Source organism: Wolffia australiana, chromosome 14, assembly GCF_029677425.1.
Source record: "Wolffia australiana isolate 7733 chromosome 14, ASM2967742v1".
NCBI classification, from domain to species: Eukaryota; Viridiplantae; Streptophyta; class Magnoliopsida; order Alismatales; family Araceae; genus Wolffia; species Wolffia australiana.
Genome location: NC_135848.1, coordinates 1859491 through 1872500, shown reverse-complemented (window position 1 = coordinate 1872500; position 13010 = coordinate 1859491). Strand labels below are relative to the sequence as shown.

The following is a 13010-nucleotide window of genomic DNA, read 5'->3' as shown; positions in this document are numbered from 1 at the left end:
ATGCATAAGAGAAGGGAAGAAGAGGAGGAAGAGAAGGATCTACAGAACCAGAGAGAAGAGAAGGGAAGAAGAAGAGGAAGAAGCGAAAGGGAGAGAAGAGGAAGAAGAGAAGGATCTACAGAACCAGAGAGAAGAGAAGGGAAGGAGAGGAAGAAGAGAAATATAGAGAAGAGGAGAAGGGAAGGATCAACATAACCAGAGAGAAGAGAAGGGAAGAAGAAGAGGAAGAAGCGAAAGATAGAGAAGAGGAAGAAGCGAAAGATAGAGAAAAGGAAGAAGAGAAGGATCTTGAAAGCCAGGGAGTAGAGAAGAAAAAAGAGAGGATGAAGAGAAGAAACTAAAGAACCATAGAGACGAAAAGGGAAGAAGAGAGACAGAGAAGAGAAGAGGAAGAAGAAGGATCTTTAGAGCCAGAGAGGCGATAAGAAGAAGACGCAGAGAGAGAGAGAGAGAGAGAGAGAGAGAGAGAGAGAGAGAGAGAGAGAGAGAGAGAGAGAGAGAGAGAGAGAGAGAGAGAGAGAGAGAGAGAGAGAGAGAGAGAGAGAGAGAGAGAGAGAGAGAGAGAGAGAGAGAGAGAGAGAGAGAGAGAGATACAAGATGAGAAGCTCAGAAGAACGACTGCTGTTCCTGGCGCTGGTGGTGACAGCTCTGGCCTTCTCAGGGGCAGAGAATGGTGACCATCTTTAATCTCCTCCCATCATTATTTTTCTCTCTACTCTTCTCCAACTTGTATACAAGTACACACTTACTCTCTGCAAATTCATCCCTTCATTGACCCATCTTCCCTTGGCTTTGCTTTCAGACTCAGTGGCCTTTGAAGACTACCCTCCCATTGATCCAACGCCGAGCTCGGAAGCCGCCACCATAGCCGGCCCCATTGAGCATGCCACTCCACTCATGCCCCACCTTGTCTGGCCCTCCCCCCCCTCCCCTTCTCCAGCAGTGGAGTTCTTTGGCCCTTCCTCTTAGGCCCCCCTACTTACACCCCACAACTTAATTCTCTTAGATTCTTTCATGATATTAGTTATTATACTTTATTTTCTGCTTGGATGAATTGACTTGGTAACATGCAGATTCATCTGAATTGACTTCTTTCGTCCTTCCTCTTACTTGCAGCCCACAGCATATTCTCCAAGATTTTTTCTGACATTACTTACAGCCCATAATAAAGCACTAATAACTAACATCATAAAATCTGAATAGACTTCTTTGGTCCTTCCACTTAAGCCCCACTTACAGCCCACAACTTGTTCTCCTAGATTTTTTTGATGACATTAGTAATATTACTTTTATGTTTTGTTTAGATGAATTAACTTTTTAGCATCCAGTTCGTCTGAATTGACTTGTTTGGTCCTCCCTTTTAGGTCCCTCTTACAGCCCACAACTTATTCTTGGAGATCTTTGGGCGACATTAGATAATATTATTATTCTTATATCAGTTGACTTTTTAACATCCAGATTCGTCTGAATTGACTTGTTTGGTCCTTCCTCTTAGGTCCCGCTTACAGTCCACAATTTATTCTCGAAATTTTTTTGACGACATTAGTTACTATTATTTTATTTTTTTAGATGAATTAACTTTGTTAACATCCAGATTCTTCTGAATTTACTTGTCTGGTCCTTCCTTTTAGGTCCCACTTACAGCCCACAACTTTGGTTATTATTACTTTACTTTCTGTTTTGATGAATTAGGTTGGTAACAGTCAGATTGATTTGCATTGGTGTCTTTGACCCGCACCTAAAGCCAAACTTTTGGAAACTTTCAGAAGGAAACTTTTTTAGTTCTTGTTATTTATTAAACAATTCCGCAAATCCCCAAAATTACACAATCGTCGCCTCTGTATTTCAGTCCACATATTGTCTCTTCATCAAGAATAAAAATTTAAGTATTTTTAGATGTATATCAATGGGAAGTTAAAGTGTTTTTTTGTTATTTATTACAGTAAAGTTTTTTTCTTCTCTTAGTTTTAAAAAACAATTATAAATGTGTTTTTTTTGTCCTATTATTCTTCCCATGTTTCTACTTAGTCTTCGGTTTTTCCGAGACTGTTTCTCCGAGCTGGATTCTCTTGCAACCAGATTATTTTTCAAAGTGCTCCGCAAGGAGTATTTGTTTGATCGGGGGCGGGGTCAATTAATCCTTGTTTGAATACTGTTTAGTTGGTTAATTAAATTACTGACACTGTTTTGGCCGAAATTTTACTCTCTTGCAATCCCGATCGATTAATAGTTTCAATGGCCCTGGTGTTTTTTTTAATTTGGGGAAGGTAGGTTAAAGCTAGGAATCAGTATTGATTTCTTCCGGAGTTTTTCACTTAAATATTAATTAATTGATTCTTAAGCAATAATTGAATCTCCGGAAACGAGCTCTCTTGCAGTCAACATGATTTTTTCTGCTTCGTAAGAGGATTTTTTCTTTATGTGGTAGGATAAAGCTAGATTATATCTTTTTTCGTCGTCTCTTTCAAATATTTGTGATAAGTCGTTTGATTAGTGAATTAATTAAACCATCACGGTCCATGTTAAATGTTGGTTAATGAATCTACTTTACGGATTCTCTGTAGATTTTTCTTAATCGGGGGTATTATTTTTGTGGTCCATCCGGTTAGCAATTTATTTCATATACGTTTCGTTTTCTTCCAAATATTTATCTCAAATATTCGGTTATTCTTTCAATAATGAACTAGCCAGGATAATAAAGATGATCTCCTGCAACCATGGGTGTCTTATTTTGCTATTCTCCAACTATTGGTTATTTAGACATACACTTAATTAACGTGACTGGTTCTAATGGAAGAATCTGTATTGAAATCCAGAAGAACACTTGCAGCGGTTTGACTTATTTTACGGTTTCTTCCAAATATTTCTTTAAAGTTTTTTAGTTGATGAAATCATTGTTTAGCCAGGATTGTTTCTAAGGGAAGGGGCTCTCTGGCAATCCAGATGAATGCTTACAGTGTTCTGCCTTATTTTATGTTTTCTTTGAAATAGTTCTTCAAATGTCAGATAACTGGTCAAATAGTTATTTAATGTGGACTGGTTCGAAGGAAAGGGGTTCTCTTGCGACACAGATGAAAGCCATCTAGTTCTTATAGCTATCTAGTTCTTTCATTCAAATATTTCTCTAAAACATTGTTTAACTGGGGAATTCATCGAACCAACAGAACTGGTTCCAGAGAAAGGGCCTCTCCGCACATTAGGTTTATTGGACGGATGATCCGTTACTTCTGTGGTAGTCATCGGTCATCCACTTCCTCAAATTAGGTTTGGAAGTTTTTTCGCTCTCTCTACCTGTCTCTCTCTCTCTCTCTCTCTCTCTCTCTCTCTTTTTCTGTTTCTCGTGTTCTCTCTCTATCTGTCTCTATCTCTTTTTCTGTTTCTCTTGCTCTTTCTTTCTCTCTCTCTCTCTCTATCTGTCTCTATTCTCTATCTCTTTTTCTGTTTCTCTTGCTCTCTCTCTACTCTCTATCTCTCTTTCTGTTTCTCTTGCTCTCTCTCTCTATCTGTCTCTATCTCTTTCTGTTTCTCTTGCTCTCTCTCTCTATCTGTCTCTATCTCTTTCTGTTTCTCTTGCTCTCTCTCTCTCTATCTGTCTCTATCTCTTTCTGTTTCTCTTGCTCTCTCTCTATTTGTCTCTATCTCTTTCTGTTTCTCTTGCTCTCTCTCTATTTGTCTCTATCTCTTTCTGTTTCTCTTGCTCTCTCTCTCTCTCTATCTGTCTCTATCTCTTTCTGTTTCTCTTGCTCTCTCTCTCTCTATCTGTCTCTATCTCTTTCTGTTTCTCTTGCTCTCTCTCTCTATCTGTATCTATCTCTTTCTGTTTCTCTTGCTCTCTCTCTCTCTATCTGTCTCTATCTCTTTCTGTTTCTCTTGCACTCTCTCTCTCTCTCTATCTGTCTCTATCTCTTTCTGTTTCTCTTGCTCTCTCTCTCTATCTGTATCTATCTCTTTCTGTTTCTCTTGCTCTCTCTCTCTCTATCTGTCTCTATCTCTTTCTGTTTCTCTTGCTCTCTCTCTCTCTATCTGTCTCTATCTCTTTCTGTTTCTCTTGCACTCTCTCTCTCTCTATCTGTCTCTATCTCTTTCTGTTTCTCTTGCACTTTCTCTCTCTCTATCTGTCTCTATTTCTTTCTGTTTCTCTTGCACTCTCTCTCTCTCTCTATCTGTCTCTATCTCTTTCTGTTTCTCTTGCTCTCTGTCTCTGTCTTTCTCTCTTTCTGTTTCTCTCTCTCTCTCTCTCTGTTTCTCTTGCTGTCTCTCTATATTTCTCTCTTATTGTTTCTCTCTCTCTCTGTTTCTCTTGCTGTCTCTCTATCTGTCTTTCTCTCTTATTGTTTCTTTCTCTCTCTCTGTTTCTCTTGCTGTCTCTCTATCTTTCTCTCTTTCTGTTTCTCTCTCTCTCTCTCTGTTTCTCTTGCTGTCTCTCTCGATCTATCTCTCTTTCTGTTTCTCTTTCTCTCTCCATTTCTCTCTCTCTCTGCTTATTTTGCTGTCTCCCTATCCGTCTCTCTCTTTCTGTTTCTCTTTCTCTCTCCATTTCTCTCTCTCGCTGCTTCTCTTGCTGTCTCTCTCTTTCTATTTCTCTTTCTCCCTCCATTTCTCTCTCTCTCTGCTTCTCTTGCTGTCTCTCTCTTTCTGTTTCTGTTTCTTTCTCCATCTCTCTCTCTCTCTCTGCTTCTCTTGCTGTCTCTCTCGATCTATCTCTCTCTCTTTCTGTTTCTCTTGCTCTCTCCATTTCTCTCTCTCTGTTTCTCTTTCTGTCTCTCTCGATCGATCTCTCTCTTGCTTTCTCCATTTCTCTCTCTCTGTTTCTCTTTCTGTCTCTCTCGATCTATCTCTCTCTCTTTGTTTCTCTTTCTGTCTCTCTCGATCTATCTCTCTTTCTTTAAGTTTCTCTTGCTCTCCATTTCTTTCTCTCCTTGTTCCTCTTGATCTCTTTCTCTGTCTCTCTTTCTTTTGCTCTCTCTCTCTCGACCGCTCACTCTCGCTGTTTCTGTCTGTCTCTCTCCCTCTTGCTCTGTCATTCACTCGCTCTCTCTATATCTCACTTCCTGTAAAGCTTAGCTCTGTTACTCTCTTGCTCCCTCTGTCTCTGTCGCTCTCCATCTATAGCTCCGTCACTCTCTCGCTCTCTCTCTCTCTGTCTCTCTCGCCGATGACGATACAGAATTCCATGGATGGATGGCCAGAGGGACGGAGAAGACAAAGGTATCAGTTTACATCGCGTTTTTTATACTGTGTTACATAAATATCAACTGAAGGAGAGAAGGGGATGGCCGCGGAACGGGGCATGGCAGCAAATTTGAGGCGTACCTACGTTTAGATTCGATACGCTCGCGTCACTGATATAATATGAGGTGACAGAAAGTGCAGTACACCTTATCTTTCTATTTATGCGTCATCTTGCTCGTCATCTCTGTCACAATCGCACTCTCTCGATTTCTCTCTCATGTTTTTTGTGTGGACGGAGGAGACCTGAAGCGCGGAATCCGGAGAAGTAAAGTCCATCTCCCTCTAATAGTGTCTCTTTTTCCATCTCTTTTTTTCTCTATGATACCCATCTCTCTCTCTCTTTACTTCTCTCCCTACCTAATACCCATATATATATATATATCTTTATTTCTCCCATTAATATCCATTTATATCTCCCTCTAATATGCATTTCTTTTCTCTATTTCTCCCTCTAACACCTATTTCTTTCTCTCTAATATGCATTCTTTTCTCTATTTCTCCCTCTAATATGCATTTCTTCTCTATTTCTCCCTCTAATATGCATTTCTTTTCTCTATTTCTCCCTCTATTATCTATTTATTTCTGCCTCTAAAATGCATTTCTTTTCTCTTTATTTCTCCCTCTTACATCCACCTTTCTCTTATTTCTCTCTCTCTTACACATCTTTCTCTCTTTATTTCTCTCTCTAATACCCTTCTCTCTCTTTTTTTCTCTCCCTAATACCCATCTCTCTCGCTTTATTTCTTTCCCTAATGCCCATCTCTATTTATATCTCTCTAATACCCATCTCTCTCTCTCTCTCTCTCTCTCTCTCTATTTCTATCTCTGATACCCATTGCTCTCCTTAAATTTCTCTCTCTAACACCATTATTGTCATTGTTTCTCCCCCCAATAGACATCTCTCTCCTAACTTTTAAGGTGTGAAAGACCAAATCTATTTCTCTCTCTCTCTCTCTCTCTCTCTCTCTTTCCAAGTGTTAAACGGTGGCCAGACCCATCTCTCTCTCTTCATTTCTATGTCATTGTAATGCCGGAAGAGAGTACAAAAATGTGGGATATAGATATCCTCGGTGACAACTGAACCAGAAAACGCTCTTGGAAAAAGGACAATGAGCTTCTTAATTGCGTGAGAAGGAACAGGTGAGACTCAGTTGAAGAGCGTTAAAAGCTTCATAGCGTCGGTTTCGCCAGCCTGCGGCGGCGGCCGAGGCCTGCCGCCGGCGAGGACGGTGGCAACGGCGGCCTGGCAGAGCTCCCACTGCCCCCTCCGCAGCAGCCCCACGGCTCCCTCCACTGGATTAACTATGCGCCCACACGCCTCATGTAGCAGTGATCGGAAGAGTTCTGAAATTAAAATTCGTCATCAGATATACATTTAGTGGTTGAATTAAGTATAGGAATGTATCTACATATAGATTACCTATATATCTATCTATCTATCTATCTATATATCTATCTATCTATCCATCTATCTATCTATAGATTACCTATCTATCTATCTATCTATCTATCTATCTATCTATCTATATATCTACCTCTCTTTCTATTTATCTATCTCTTTCTACCTATCCATCTCTATAGATCTCTCTCTCTCTCTCTCTCTCTCTCTCTCTCTTTCTATCTATCTATCTATCTATCGTTATTACTCTCTATGTAACTATCTATCCATATTTCGATAACATTTTATGTGTCCATCAATTAACTAGTTATCTATTCATCTGACTATCCATCTTTGCATATGATACATACTTATGTGTGAATGTATGTTTGTATTTATTTGTCTTTCTACTTATATGTCTAAATATCTACGATTTTCCTACCTATATATCCATCCTTTACAGGAAGTAGAGGTAGAGAGAGAGAGAACAGCTTTGAAGATAATAATATGTGTGGGGGAAATAGAGAGAGAGTTGATGACAGTGATAGAGATGGAAATGTGAAGTATAGGTGGAGATAGGGAAGGCGATGGCGATAGAGATAGAGATAGAGATGGAGATAAAAAGGGGGTCAGGTAGTGATAGATATCGACATAATGATGGGGATGGATAGTGGAGATGGCGATAATGATAATTTCATGATGATGCAGAGGAGAGAGAAGAGGAGGATGTATCGATAGTGAAAGTGATGAAGATAAAGGTTGACGTAGAGTTTGAGAAAGGAGATACAGATAGAAATAGAGCGATGGATGTAGAGATAGAGATGTATATCGGTAGTAGGTTTTCCTGATGATGCAGAGGGAAGAGACGAGGAGGATGTATTGATAGAGACAGTCATGAGGACTAAGGTCGAAGGTGAGTTATAGATGGAGACAGAAGTATAAATAGGGTGATAGAAGTAAAGATAAAGATAGAGATAGAGATGGAGATAGAAGTGCAAAGAGAGTGATGGAAGTAGAGATAGAGATATAGATAGAGATAGTGATGGAGAAAGAAGTAGAGATAGAGATGGAGATAGAAGTAGAGATAGAGAAAGGAAGGATGAAAGCTAGAGGATGCAGACAGAAGTACAGATAGGGTGATGGAAGTAGAGATAGAGGTAGGAAGGATGAAAGCTAGAGGATGCAGACAAAGATAGAGATGGACATAGAAGTACAAAGAGAGTGATGGAGGTAGTGATAGAGATAGAGATGGAGATTGAAGGAAAGATTTCAAGCTGATGCAGAGGAGAGGGAAACAGAGAGTTCACCTGCGCGGCGAGATTCTGGGGCGGCGGAGATAAAAGAGATGAGGGCGGCACGGCCGAAAAACTTAGCGAGAAAGAGAGTAGCGTGGCCCTGTGCAGCGGGGCAGTCAATCCACTGCAGAGAACTTCTCAGGACGCATCCTTCATTGCATCGCTTCCGGAGAACACGGCAGCCGTTGCAGCTCATGGCTTTGCTTCAGCCGTCGTCCCTTCCGGCGGAAGCAAGGCAGACTCTTTTTTTCCCCTGTCTGGCAGAGATATATTCGTTTGCTACTTACTAGATACAGTGAAGATTGAGATCCTGACACTGTATATATACAGAGAGAGAGAGAGTCAACTTTAGCAGAGGCGTCACTCGGTAGATGCAAAAGAATATGTCTCCGGAAATTCAGGGGCTTAACGTCGCCGATTCTCCGCGCATTCGCCTTGTGCTCTCTCCCTCTCTCGCTCTATGTATCTCTCTCTCTCTCTCCCCCTCTCTCCTTCTCTCTCTATGAATATCTCTCACACTCCCTCGCTCTCTCTCTATGTATCTCTCTCTCGCTCTCTTTTCTTCTCTATCTACTCTCTTCTATCTACTCTCTCTTCTATCTATCTATCTATCTATCTATCTATCTATCTATCTATCTGTCTATCTATCTATCTATCTGTCTGTCTGTCTATCTATCTATCTATCTGTCTGTCTATCTATCTATCTATCTATCTATCTGTCTATCTATCTATCTATCTGTCTGTCTGTCTATCTATCTATCTATCTGTCTGTCTATCTATCTATCTATCTGTCTGTCTGTCTGTCTATCTATCTATCTGTCTGTCTGTCTGTCTATCTATCTATCTGTCTGTCTGTCTGTCTATCTATCTATCTGTCTGTCTGTCTGCCTATCTATCTATCTATCTGTCTGTCTGTCTATCTATCTATCTATCTATCTATCTATCTATCTGTCTGTCTGTATATCTATCTATCTATCTGTCTTTCTATCTGTCTGTCTATTTATCTATTTCTCTCTAATATTAAACATCGCTCTTTCTCTGTGGTACCTATCTCACTCTCTTATAAATGTCTCGCTCTTCCTGACTCTCTACCACCTATCTCTTCTCTATCTTTGTTTGTCTCACTGATGCCCATCTTTTCTCTCCCTCTCTCTCTTCAACCTATTTCTGATCTATCTTTATTTATCTCTGTAATACCCATCTCTTCTTTCTTTATCTCTAACACTCAGCTCTTATCTTCCTCGAACACTCATATCTTCCCATTCTTTACTTTCTCTCTTTCTGTTTAGTCCTTTCACTTATACCCGTATCTTATCACCCTTTCTTTATATCTCTAATACCCAACTCTTACCTTTCATTCTTCTCCCTTCAACACACATCTCTTTCTTGCGACATGCAGATTTATCTTAAACCATTTACATTCAGGATGAAAGTTTTTGACATCATCATTACTAATTATCTGTACAAACTTAAAATTCTAGTTATGGGCTTGCACAAGCTCCAAGAACTTGCTTTCAAAAGCTCACCACACATCTTTAGTAAGTTGGTTTTGTAGGCTCCAAAACAGATATTTCATTTCATTTACATCCCTATTTAGCCATTGGATTGGAAGGTCCCAGTCCAGATCCCAGTTTTTGATAAAGACCTAAACCACACCTAAATTTTGGTTTGGTCTCATTCTTGTCTGGTTCTAGAATGGTCAAGTTGACTGGTCAATGTTAAATTCAAATTATAAAAAAAATATATAAAAATTGACATGGACTTCTCCATCAATAAAAAATGTATCAAAAAATAATCTACAAAACCCATTTTGTATAATAAAAAGATCTCATTGGTTTGTGCTTCCTATCTCGTGTTGACTTCATCTGGTCATTTCACAGCATTAGTTAGAGCATATCTTAGGCATCAGTCACTTCGCTGCTTAAACCTAAAAGAAACAAAGAAATGTATCATAATTAAAATCACTAAATTTGAAGAAGATATTCTGAAAATTAAATGATAATTCTGCCAAAAAAGATAATTAAATTTTGAGTCTTTGTCATCGTCATCGTCTGCTTTAGTTTCTTCATCTTTTCCATCATCATGTTTGTTCCTCATAGGCTTTATAATCCCGAAGTGTCAGTCATTTTTAAGATTATTGATTCTGCATATAGTCACCCCCTTTTGAAGTTGAGGATCTATCTTTGTACTAAAAGAGAAGGGAGAAAAGAGGGAGCCCCCAAAATTTCTAGCCTGGGTGAGTTTTGTTCACGACCTTCTCCTATTTATACTAAGAAATCAATTTTTATAAAACCCCCAAAATTTAAGTATTATCTTCTGATGTCCAAAATACTATTTTTGTGTGAACCTCTTGGCTCATGCATCAGCCTAGTTAAACGCCTCAAATGGTCCAATAACCCTTATTGGCGTTCCAAATTAATTATTCATATCATCCTATAGATTGATCAATGGTAGAAAAAATTAATTCAATCTCTTATGAGTTTCTAACAAAGTGATGAACTCAAATTTAGGTTGTTAATTTTTCATTGATACTTGAGTTAATCAATAATAATTTATGAAAATTTACTCATAAAATAATTTGACCAGTCAATGATGAGTAAGGGTCGTCTCCATAAGGAACATATATTAGGGTTTAAATAATATTGAAATGATGATTCAAGAGGGATCATAATAGATGTATAAAATGAGAAATTGTGATGTGATGAATATTAGGTGGTCAGAGGGTGATAATAATTATTTAATAAATATAATACAAATAATAATATAAGGAATAAATAAGGGGATGTGGACAGATCAAATGGAAATAAGAGAGTGAGACAGATGAAAATGTAGAGTGATGATGGAAGTAGAAGATGAACAGTAAGATATGATGATGAGATGAGTGAATATATGATGGTGAAATATAGCGATGGATGAATGGATAGGTGGTTGTGGATGAAGAAGAGGATGACGGACTAGATGATTTAGGCTTTTTATATGAGACGAAGGAGATGAGATATGGATTGAGATTGGAGATGGGTGTAGTAGAGTGAGATGATGGAAGATGGTGATGAGAATGAGATGATGAAAAATTAAGGATGATGGTTTATCTAAAGGGATATGAAGTAGAGAAACTAATGAAAAACAAGAGACTAACCTTAGATCCCCATGTTCTTATGGGATCAAGGTATTTTTCTGATTTAGATCATCCTCTCTACTTATCTATTGATCTTTCGAAAGCACTCAAGACACCAAGAACACTTGATGGACGTTCAAAGCTTCACTTTCTTTCATTATATCTCTCTAGGAGGAAGTGTTCTTAAATATATTTTTTAAAAATTTCAAGGCTCTATTTATAGACAGAACCACATGTGGGGAATGATGGTTTCAGTCTCAATATCAATTTTTGGCCAATACCTGTACATATACCTAAACTTCGGTATGGTCTTCATTCATTTAGAAATTGGTTTCGGTTCGGTAAAACCTATATGTTTCGTCACATGCCTCTGAAAAAAGTCATATTGTAAGTTTAAAAATCAAAGTCAAAATTTAGGTAAAATACTAATTAAAAGAGTTACATAAACAACTGGACTACATAAAGATTCCATTTTTCCCTGGATTCACTAAAGAATTAAAGGCAAAACTATATTTGTGCACATTTTTATATACTTATATTTAAATTTAATGTGTTTACATTCTCATAGACTTATATATTAATATATTTAAATATTTAGGTATTTACACAATTACATATCTATGTGTTTGCATTTTTGTGTAGTTATGTATTTGTATATTAACATATTCATTTCCTCTGTGTATTTTTTTATTAATATTATTTGGGTATTTTTATATTTATGTTATTCTCATATTTACGCTATTGTTGTATTTATGTTCTTTGTGTATTTATGCTATTTTTATATTTCTATATTATATATATTTATGCTATTCGTGTCTTTATGTGATTTACGTATGTATGTATTTTTTGTAATATGTTAATTTGTATCGATCTTATTTTCATATTTATGAATTTGTATTATTTGCCTATTTAATAATTTTTGGATTTTCTCTATAAACATGAGTAGTGCAATTGACTTAAGACGTTGTAGCAAGTTATGACCGACCCATGTTCAAATCCCACAATCAACATGTTTTTTCCATATATTAATATAAATATTTTTCCATAAAATAATCTGTCCAGTTTTTGATCTGGTTTTCTTGTGCAACCGAACCCCGTACCGAACCTTTGGTAAACCCGATGTTCCCAAACCGACGGTATCAGTTTGGTTCGGATTCATCCAATTTCCAAAAAAAATAATGAATCCTAATCATATGGTAGAAAAATAAGGGTAAAATAAGATCTACTCAAAATTTCAACCATAAATACCTTCTGGATTTTTAGATATCACAATTTGAATTTAAATCATTCCCACCCTTCAATTTTGTCTCTCCTCTTATTTTGGAAGTTTGGAAAAAGTGAAAAGCCATTAAATAATTCTTTAAAATAGATTTTAATTCATAAAAATATTTTTTGGGTGTAAAAAATTATATCTGTTCAAATATAATGCCAAGAAATTCAGGAAAAATCATATTCAAATTCAAAATATTATGTCCTTTTACAATAGGGGGTCATAAAAACAATTAAAATACTTTTAAAATAAATTTGATAATTTTTGATAACACACATATAAAGAATGTAATACAAATGAACATGTAAATATGGTCATACTAACTTATTAAAAATGTGTGTTATCATAAACCTATGCCTTATGCTCTAGAAGATACAAATGAATTTTATTGACTTACTAATGGAACATGTTTATCATAAAGTATCATGTTTGTATAGTCCCTCATTCGCTTGATGCTCCTAGGGTGGTTTAGGGTATGGCCAACTTTCGAACCCTAATTCGTTTAGTTAGTACTCATTTGTTAAAAAATCCTCATACAACTGTTCAGTAATATTTCACTGCATTCAACATTTATTGCATTGTCTTCATTGAGTTGTCTCCTATTATAGCAAGAGTGGACAATCCTTGAATTTTCCTTGGATCATTCACTCACCGTGATAAAATCATAATATGGTGTTCAATATTCATTAAGCATGTGTTCTATCTATTCCTATTCAAAGG

General features: G+C 37.2%; 1 long non-coding RNA gene across 1 annotated transcript; it reads right to left on the bottom strand.

The window, feature by feature from the left end:
• Positions 1-6324: 6324 nt before the first annotated feature.
• LOC144712184 (uncharacterized) lies at positions 6325-8165 on the bottom strand. Its single transcript, XR_013583744.1, has 2 exons — positions 7918-8165; positions 6325-6576 (listed from the first exon to the last, which is right to left on the bottom strand). It is a non-coding gene; the product is annotated as an uncharacterized LOC144712184 (long non-coding RNA).
• Between the last annotated feature and the right edge of the window lie 4845 nt (positions 8166-13010).